We start from the raw sequence: 9,795 nt of genomic DNA on the forward strand, positions 1-9,795 counted from the left end.
CAGCAGGAACTAAAACATCTCTGTGTTATCAAATGTATTCCCAGCACAGCCCCATACTAAATAATAGGGACAAAATTAACAGTATCCCAGCCAAAACCATCAGAAGTGGCATTGATCTAAAGCTTAACTGACAGACATTTACATTCAAAATTAAAAACAATTTAACAAAACCAGAAAACACTATTATTTGAGACAGAAAGTATTACAGACTAAGATTATAAATGCTATCAGAGACAAAAAGAACTCTCCTAATTTCAGAAAGATGTTTTAGGGTGACCACAAAAAGAAAATTTACATAGGCTCTATTGTAAATGTCATTTTAGTTTGAGATATTTTCTTTTTTTATTGTTGCTTAGTGATTTACTGGTTTTTGTGGCTTAATGGTTTGCTGAATAAAGCATTCCTCTGGGACCTAGGACTTTTAGGTTCACATACAGAAATTAAAAGGCCCTAAGATAATCCCCACTGCAAGGCCAACTAGCAGCAAGGGGCCTAAATTCACTACAGAAATATCTCTTAATGTCCAGAAAAGGTTAACCATATGCAAACTACTTAATGGAACACTTCCTAGGACACACTGAAGACCTGAACTCTGCCCAAGTCTCTTCTGGAAGCGTTGGCTTAGACCAACACATGCCAAGGATCAAGCTAGCAATTTAACAGTGAGAACAATTCTCTTGCAGTGCCTGGCAACATTCCCAGTCACGATTAAAATTTTTTAGTAGAGAGATAACCAAAGGCCTGATTTTCAGATCCCTTGTTTTCTCAGAGTACAATTCCTGTCTTCATTCAAGTACCATTATCTTCTCTTGCCCCAGGTTTTCAAATGAGAAAATTCACAACAAGGCAGGATATACACATGACAGGCCTTGGAGACTGGTGCAAAAGGATGTGCAAAGTCCAGTACTTGTTAAAAACAGACACAGCAAGGCCAAAGAATTAATTTATTTATCTCATCTGCTAGTTTCATGCAATGTTCAGGAAATACTACTATGTGGGACACATTTATGGAGGGTTTTTAAAGTATTCCAGTATTTTCAAAATTCAAAATTAATGTATTTTCTTAGAAGACAAGCAAAGAGAAATAGCAGAAATGGTAACAAAAGAAAGTCCAGGGTGCAAAGCAGCAAGATAATGTAGAGAAAGAAATATTTACAGAATTTTTTCAAGAAAATAATGGATGTTTCTAGATAAAAAGCCCAGAGAAGCTGGAAGGTTGGCAAATGAACAGACTGCAAACATACCCACAACCTCAAATGTATCATCTCTCATATTTCCGCTGACAAGTTATTTCTGAAACTCCTTTTCCCAGCTTTGCAAATACTCACCCTGTACACAAGCCCCTAAAGTTTTAGGTGTCATGATCTTTAATCAGCATGAGCTACTAGCTATTCCTCTAAGCAAACTGTGCTTCTAAAACTAAGCATGATCAAAATGAATTTCTTCTTTCCTCTTCTTGCCAGCTACCCTCCTGTTAAGATTTACTTTTTTACATTCCACTTTGAGAACTTTATTTTATTCAAATCAATTTCTCATAGGGAAGTTTAAGAGTAGCCATAGATAGAAAATATTCGGATATCCCCTGACAGATAAAACAGATCATTATTTTGATATGACCATGAGTCCACTGTACTCAGTTCACATATTCTCATCCAAGTATAAACTGAAGTTTGAACATTTTCCATCCAAGTCCATGTCTTGGCAAATCACAGCAGAAATTCAAGATATTATGACACATTATCTACATGTTAACATTACTTTATCAGACATCACCCTCTTCCCTGAACAGCTCACAGTATGAGATACTTCAGTACAAATCTCCTCTCATCAGTGATTTATACAAATAAGCCAAACTGTTGGCGAACCAAGCCCTAATCACAAATTCTTTTCATCTGCCTAGTCACACTGATATGAACAACACTGTTACAAACCTGGAAGGCATTCAGAAATACCTGAAAAGAGGTAAAATCTCTAGGAAAAAACCAACTAGCGGCATTACTGTAGTAAATTTCACAGAGACAGTGAAGCTCAGTCACACCAACTACTATTTCCACACAGTAAATTATAAACCAACTTGCCACAGCACAGAACTCTAAACTAGTGATTTGTCAAAAAGAAATCTGGGGGCAATACTCTGCACACTGAATATACCAAAACTTTTGAAGTCATCCTCACAATAGATACAGGTTAACTTTTTTATTAACTTGATACAGGTTAATTTGTGATTACAGCAAGGAATATTTACTCGTGTTTTGCAGGTGCTGAAATGTAAATATGCAAACATGGGTGAGCAGATATCTGTCTGCCTGGAACTGGTGCAGCACGCAGGGTCACACATGCTGACCATGGTCAACACGTGACCACACTGATACCTGCTCAGAAATACCAAAACAAGCCCAACAACCTTAAAACTGTTTGTATGGAGATTACATTAAAAAAAAAATACCCATGGATTATTCAAACATGAAAATGCAGAACAGCATTAAAAAAGGAGCATCTCATTACTGACACAGACTCGCAGAATATTATGAGTTGGCAGGCACACAAGGATCACCAAGTCCAAGTAAATGGCCCATATGATGCTCTATTCCACAACCCTGGCATTATTAGCACCATGCTCTGACCAATGGAGGTAATCTCAAGATACTGGAACCTCCTTAAAGGGTTGCACGACTTGTATGAATTGTACCAGACAAACAACATTCTGATTTTAGCCTTTCCTTAGTGCCTACTATTAAAAATCTGAGAACACCCACAATCTGGTCCACATTAACGCTGATCATATATGAATCTGAACTCCCAATCAATATTGTTTCCCACTCACCTTGTTACATCATTGCAGTAGCTTATTACTGTGCCACCACACTCAATCTCTTGTTAGAAGGCACCTCAATTCATGCAGACTGCACATTAGCTCACCACAGAAAGTCTGATTTCTGTTTTTCCCTCTCCCTCAGAGAAGCAGAAGTACAGAAAGATTGCAACCATGAATACCAGGAGAGGCAAGTTTATCTGGATAAGGCCATAACTTTCCAAATACAAAAAAAGGAAGTAGTGTTTTGCAAATGCAACATCTTGCCCTTTAGGGTAGAGAATGAACCCTTGGCCACAACAGCTGTTTCTTGCGGTTTGCGTCCCTATATGTGACACAGTTCAAATTTCTCTGGAAACACAAGTTTTACACTATGATACTCTAAGAAGTCTTTTTGAACAAACAAAATCTTAAGTACAACACTCCTCACTTCATCTGTATTGAGTGTGCCAGCAAACTCAGCTTTTACCATGGAGACCTCAGATGTTCACAAGTACCAAAAGATCATTGCAAAGATGCCTGCTGGCTGTACTGTCTGTGATTATCTCTGTGGTGTCCTGAAGGACACACCCTTTGATGATCATGACATAAGAAATGTGCACAAGTCCAAGGGGACAGAAGGAAAAAGGTGTCTGTCCTTCCTCTTCCCTTGTCTTCTCTTATTCGTTAATCAACTACATCAGATACATTCAAAGTATATTAAAGTCTCATGGGGATTTCTATAAAAAGATTTAAGTAAGAATCTTAAAATCTTTTATTAAAAAAAAATCACAGGAGATTCCAAGGTATGTTTTATGTGTGCTTTCAAATCTTCAGCTGTTGCACCTTTCTGAGTATCTAACATAAACACAATTCTGGTCACATCTCAACAGCATTGATTGGAAAAGGACTTGGTTCCGTTTAAACCACACTCTTGATCAACAGTGACTCCTTCACTCTACTTCAGATCCCTTTTAAAAGCAGTTTTGTAACTTGGAACAAAGACAACAAATAAATTTTACTGAAATTAATGGAATTGAAAAAATATCATAATATATCCTTTACACTTGCATAAATTATCTCATGAAGATCATAGAGAAGGAAAAAACGTATTTAGTCTCTTGCTATATCTGAGAAAGTCTGAAAACTGTTCTAGACATCACTTATAACACTTTTCCACTCTCTTTAGAGTTGAAGGTGAAACTGAGCACAGCTAGTCAGATTAAAAGCAGCAATCTCACATCAGAAAAAAAAAGAGATTCTTTATAAAAAACACAGCAGCATGTATACTCATTGACTGCAAACAGACCCACACTATCAACAATATGTAGTATTTTGGGGTTTTTAGTGATATCAGAGCATCCCACTCATCTCTCACCATGCAGAAAAGGAGAAAACTGTAGCACACCGAGCGGTTTCCTACATACATGCTGACAGTAAACCATGCTCTTTCTGCACTACACAACACAAATGTTTACAGAAGACTCATGATTAGTAGCAACCACATTTATTACAGAAGTATCTGACAATAAACCAAAGACACAGATTGTTTGATCTGCAGAAGGGAAAAAAGGCTCTGGATGAGAAAACTTCTGTCTAAGCTTCAGGGCATGAAGTAGCAACAGAAAAGCCATGGTTATTCAGCATTTTAGTACAGACATATATTTCTCTCACTTGGAGAAACATGTTTCAACAATTGCTTTTTCTATTCCATCTTTGGTTTCTTAGTTGCTGTCTTTCCAATTATGAAAGGGTGCCTATGTTATCAATGATAAGAGGTTAATTTTAGACATCACTGCATAAAACTAAACACCAGGTATCTTAACTAAAACAGATTTCAAGTATGAAATGCTCTTTTTCCTGAAATATGGGTAAATTCCCAGCCATCACTGGGAAGCACACACTCAGCAAAGAAGCAATTTCATTTCAACATTTTACCAGACTCTAGAAATGCTAAAAAAGATTACACTCAGGCAAAGCAAAGATGCAATTTTATCAGTCATCAAGAAAAAGGGGAAGACTCAGACTTGCTGGTACTTGAAGAAACATGATAAAATATGATGTTTCTGTGATGAAACTCCCAACTGAAAACTGGTGAAAAAAAGAGGTGAGCTGACAGGACCGCCATGGTAAAAGTCCTTTCCTGGTGATAAGGCAGGACATAGGCAATATCCATGGCCTTGCTTGAAAAATGCAACATTTTTCATCCATGCTGAATCTGATCTTACCACCCTCTGATGCAATTATCACTCCTGTGCCCACAAGTTATTTCCCTTGGTTTTGTCCATTCAAATGAGTGCCACTATATATATCTGTACTTAGCTGCCAAGTTTGCAACAAGCACCTTCAAATAGCAAAAGCAAGCAACTTAAAAATCTAAGTGGAGCTGCAGCAGAGCAGCAGGCTACTGAGTTTTAAATTCTACATCACAACATTGAGCATGCACTTCATGACATTACTAGCAGTTACATATAGCTGAACAGCACTTATTTAATTAAGGGCTATTCCTCATTTCCCTTAGGCCTCTAAAACTTCTCATAGCTCTTCTCATGGTTTCACATTCTACTCAACAAGGAGCCCCCATTAAAAAAGTTGATGACTAATTCCAGTTTACCTAAGTTATAGATGGCATAGCCGTGAACAAAGATCTCTGAGGAGGTCCAGCATGTAAGAATTTCCATCATATTGGAATTGCACCATGTTCTGTGCATGCCTACCTTATCCAAAAACCAAGGAAGGAGAAGACCTATATTAAGCATTTTGACAAAAGCCTACATTTTTTATATGGAAAGGCAACCTCTCTTCAGTATCAGTCCGGTGTTCAAAGTAATAAAACTTCACTAAGTAAATCCATCCATAATTCAAGTCAGTTTAGGAAAAAAATCCTAATAAATACACCCACGTAGCAGGATTTTTTTTTTTCGCTTAAATATTCAAATTGTCTAAGAAAAATGTTTTTGTAAATCAACAGACAGATAGAGATGACTAGACACATGACAATGCAACAACAAGAAACCTCACCTACCCACCAAAAAAATGGCAAAAACCCAACCAAACAAACCATAAGCAAAAAAAAACCTCAAACACACACATGCCCCAGCATTTGGATAGACTTCAACATCAGAAGTAGAACAAGCAGAGTCTTGTTTTATAAAAATATAAAATGCTATAATTACTCTTGGATGTACAAAGAACAGATGAGTGCAATTACTGTTGCAATAAACACACGTTTCTTCTTTTGATTTAGAGAAGCTCTTATTATTTAACACTCTACCTGCGGCAGATAAGGCCACTATGTAACAAACAAACGCTGTTCCATTGCTGCTAACAGACACTGAGGAGATTCCAGTGTTTAAAGGGACTCCAGAAAGAATCTTTGTGTTTCTTCGTTACACAGAAAGGTCCACCATTACACATAGATCCTTAAAGAGAAGTCCACTAACAATTTGATGACTGAGCAACTATTCTGCCAGTATAAACTACATCAGTATTCCACACTGGAAAAAATGCAGTCATAGAAAAAGGAGGGTTTCTTAAACAACCTCAAGGCAAAGTTGCAGAGCACCCCTTTCAACTTTAATGCTCAAGAGAAACACTGTACTAAAACAAACAGAACTTTGGATTGCAGATGCTCCTGCTTTCTCCTGCTGCCTGAAACTTTTGACAGCAATGCTAAAATACTTACTTATTCAGATCCATAAAGTGCTAAACTTCTAACACACTAAACGGGTTGCTAATTGCATATTCCCATAATCTGTGTATTTCATAGGCTGTCATGAGTATTCTGACCATTGCACTTTGTTAGCAATGCTGTATCACACATATTGGAACTGAAAGTTTAGGTCAGAGATCAAGTTTGTGAAATCAAACATTGAGGTCTTAAAGTAACTCTGACTCCAAGTGAGCTGGAAGTTTAGGTGCCCAGTTCCAAAATGTAGATATTACACTCCTTCACATCATCCCTCCAGAAAGGCAAATGCTACCTCCTCTCTCACCTCAACATAGCTTAGAGGGACAGTTAACACTTCTCTTGTATAGATCTCACCAGCCTTTGCTAACCCAGGCAAGCACACATATGTAGCGTCTCTCATGTGCTCTCAGACAGCCTCTGAAATGCAACCTAGTCTTAACAAAATCCAGATCATAATTAAGCAGGTGTAAGTGTTAAGGGAATGCTTTCTCAGCACACTCACCACTGAGTGTCACAGATAAAAGTAGAGACTAATTTTTATTTTTTGCTACAGGAAAATGAGCAGCATTACACCCAAGAATAAAAGGAAGCTTATTTGGAGACTACCAAACACTGAAAAATAAAGTGTTGAAATTTCTTTCCCACCTCCTGGGAGAGCAGCTCTGAACTTTAACCTACTTTCTACCTCTATACACTGCTTTTTTACCCTATGCTAGTACTCTTAGACTGTTCATTAACAAATTTTAACAAAAAACTAGCTTTCAGTGTTAGTTACAAAAAACACAACACCAACATGGAAGTGCTGCAAGAAATGTGGAATACAGAGCAGGTGTACAAAGATTTGGTCTAGAATTTTGGTTCAATGTCAAAAGGCAGGATTAAAAGACATCTCAGTATTGGTCTGTAAGTTTCAAAAGACTCCTGTGAAGGGTGAAGAAATGCAGGAGAGGTGCATGGGAAAGACAAACAAAATGAGAGTATTGTGAATCAGCTCTGTACTCATGCCATTACCATTATATGAGCTCTATAAACTGCTCTCTCTGCACCTTGAAAACCCCTCTTCTGCAACTTGAAATCTGAACTGTTTCAGAGCTACTGAAGATATGTAGGTGGAAGGATCCTTCCAGGATGAAGAACTGATGAGAGGATTACTTCTGTTGTGAAATCATCTGACACTGTGGGGTCCTAAGTTTCACACACAGGATTTCAAGACAAATCCTGAATTTGTTGTCTGAAAATAAAGATAACTTTCTCACACCAAAAACTTCTACCGGTAATCTCAGCAGCTATTGAACTATTCGTGCCGATGAATCCAGCTTTCAAACACCCACAGCTTCAGTCTGTAAGGAGAACAAGTGTGTGTCTGATACAATTTCATGAACTCAAACTAGGTTAGCAGAGTTTTCTGGCCAAGCTTTCTGGGGAGGCAAATTAAGTTCCCCTAAACATTTTAAATCACCTTTTTTCTAACAGTTTTCACGCTGAAAGGGTAGGTAAAAAAAACCCCAAACAACCAAAATTAACACCCTCTTTCACAAGCATCTGAAGTCCTGACCCTACAGCTGTGGGATGTCCCAATTCTTTCAAGGAAGTGCCAAAAACCTAGAGGAAATCTTCTGAATTAATCAATCCCTAAGGCAGCAGCGAACATAAAAACCCCGAAAAAAAATTATCTCATTTTCACACAATTAAGACTCCTCTCTATCTTCTCTATATTTCAAGACACAAAGGGACCACTCTTCAATTAGCATCTTTCCATTTAGCTTATGCGGATTGTTACTCCAAGGAGGGAGCAAATTTCCAGCTCTTACTCTCACAATGCTACAGTGAGAGTCTATGCTGGAAAACACTAGCAAAAGAGATTTGTTCCATTTCTTACTATTCAAATGTTATTTCTTCCCTAATTTTCTGCATTTATTGTTTTGGCTCTTCCCCTATTACTATAAAAACAATTAGTATCAAAGGTGGAATGGCCAAAGACAACCAGAGAGAAAGAAAGGTGCTAAATTACAAATATGATATGACAAAAACCTGCAGTTTGAAAGCCCTGTGGTCTTCTCAATTCAGCAACAGTCTGCATGATGTTCTCTGTAAAGCATTGCTAAGTGATCAGACGTCTTTTTACATGGAAAGCTTCTCCAGGAATCTCCTCTATCTTATAAAGTCTGAGAAGAGTAAAGTATCGATAATTTTCCTAATAAATCCTCACACACACCACAGATCCTGGAAGGCACAAGACTCTGCTGCACTTCCTACTCTATGCCCATTACACTCCTCTTACTTTCTTTGAAGCAGTAAGTAACAATCCCCAGAAGTTTATTAGGACATTCTGATGAAGCACAATTGCTTTTAAGCAAAGCATTACTAAATAAACATTCCAGTGTTAATATTTCACTAGGGTGGTCTTCCTTTACTTCGGTTTTGTGGATTGATAAAGCCAGTCTGAACAATAGCAACAGCACTGAGTGCTCAGAGATATTAATTCAATTCCAAATGTTTGGAGACAGAATCCTCTGTTTTAGACCAAGTTTCCTTCTGATATTAAAAAATACTAAAGTTCAGCTCTCTCCATCCTGCCCTTTATCCCCCTCCCCCCACCTTTACTAGCTTTAGAGGTGGAAACTAAATATCAAAGTACAACCTCCAGTTAAAAAATAAATGGGAACTGTGGTGATATTATGAGACGTGGAAATATACTGAACATGAACAATGACTGATCCAAATATACCTGATCCAGTTACTGAAACTGGGCATCTCCACTGCCAGAGTCCTAAGTCAAGTTAAATTAGAAGGCAAATACCTGCATCTGTGCTAGGACCTCCAGGACTGTTACAGAACACCTACACCTGCTGTCTGTGCCATGAACATGAAACAGATTATTTTGTCACCCAAAATTATTAAAACCCAACACTTTATAGGCATCACCTTCCAATTATTTTCTTTCATCCTTTCCCTGACCGACCTATGTTGCAGATCTACTGAGGTTTTTTTCAACACAGAGAAGTTGCTGTGCTTAACAGGTATACTTCGCACTATCCTCCACTATTTAGATACTACTGAAATACCAACAGACAAGGCTCGGGCACTTCCAGGAGGAAAAATCAATGTTAAAGCTTCACCTATATGAGGACAGGGCAGTACAACTTCTCCTCCACGTCCGCTCTTCTCGAGCTAAATCTAAGTCTCTTTCACCGCTCTGCAAAAGCCGCCCCCTGTACTCCCTGTGAGCCGCCCCAAGCCGGGCGCTGGAGATTTCGCCAGCCGGGGCGCGGAGCCGCGGCGGGGGGCGGCCAGCCCGCCCCCCGCAGCCAAA

General features: G+C 38.4%; 1 protein-coding gene across 2 annotated transcripts in view; it reads right to left on the bottom strand.

The window, feature by feature from the left end:
- ACO1 (aconitase 1) overlaps nucleotides 1-9,795 on the bottom strand; it is a 54,720-nt gene that overhangs the window by 25,709 nt on the left and 19,216 nt on the right. The gene's annotated exons all lie outside the window — the stretch shown is intronic.

The sequence above is a fragment of the Geospiza fortis genome, unplaced genomic scaffold (genome assembly GCF_000277835.1).
Source record: "Geospiza fortis unplaced genomic scaffold, GeoFor_1.0 scaffold240, whole genome shotgun sequence".
Taxonomy (NCBI): Eukaryota; Metazoa; Chordata; class Aves; order Passeriformes; family Thraupidae; genus Geospiza; species Geospiza fortis.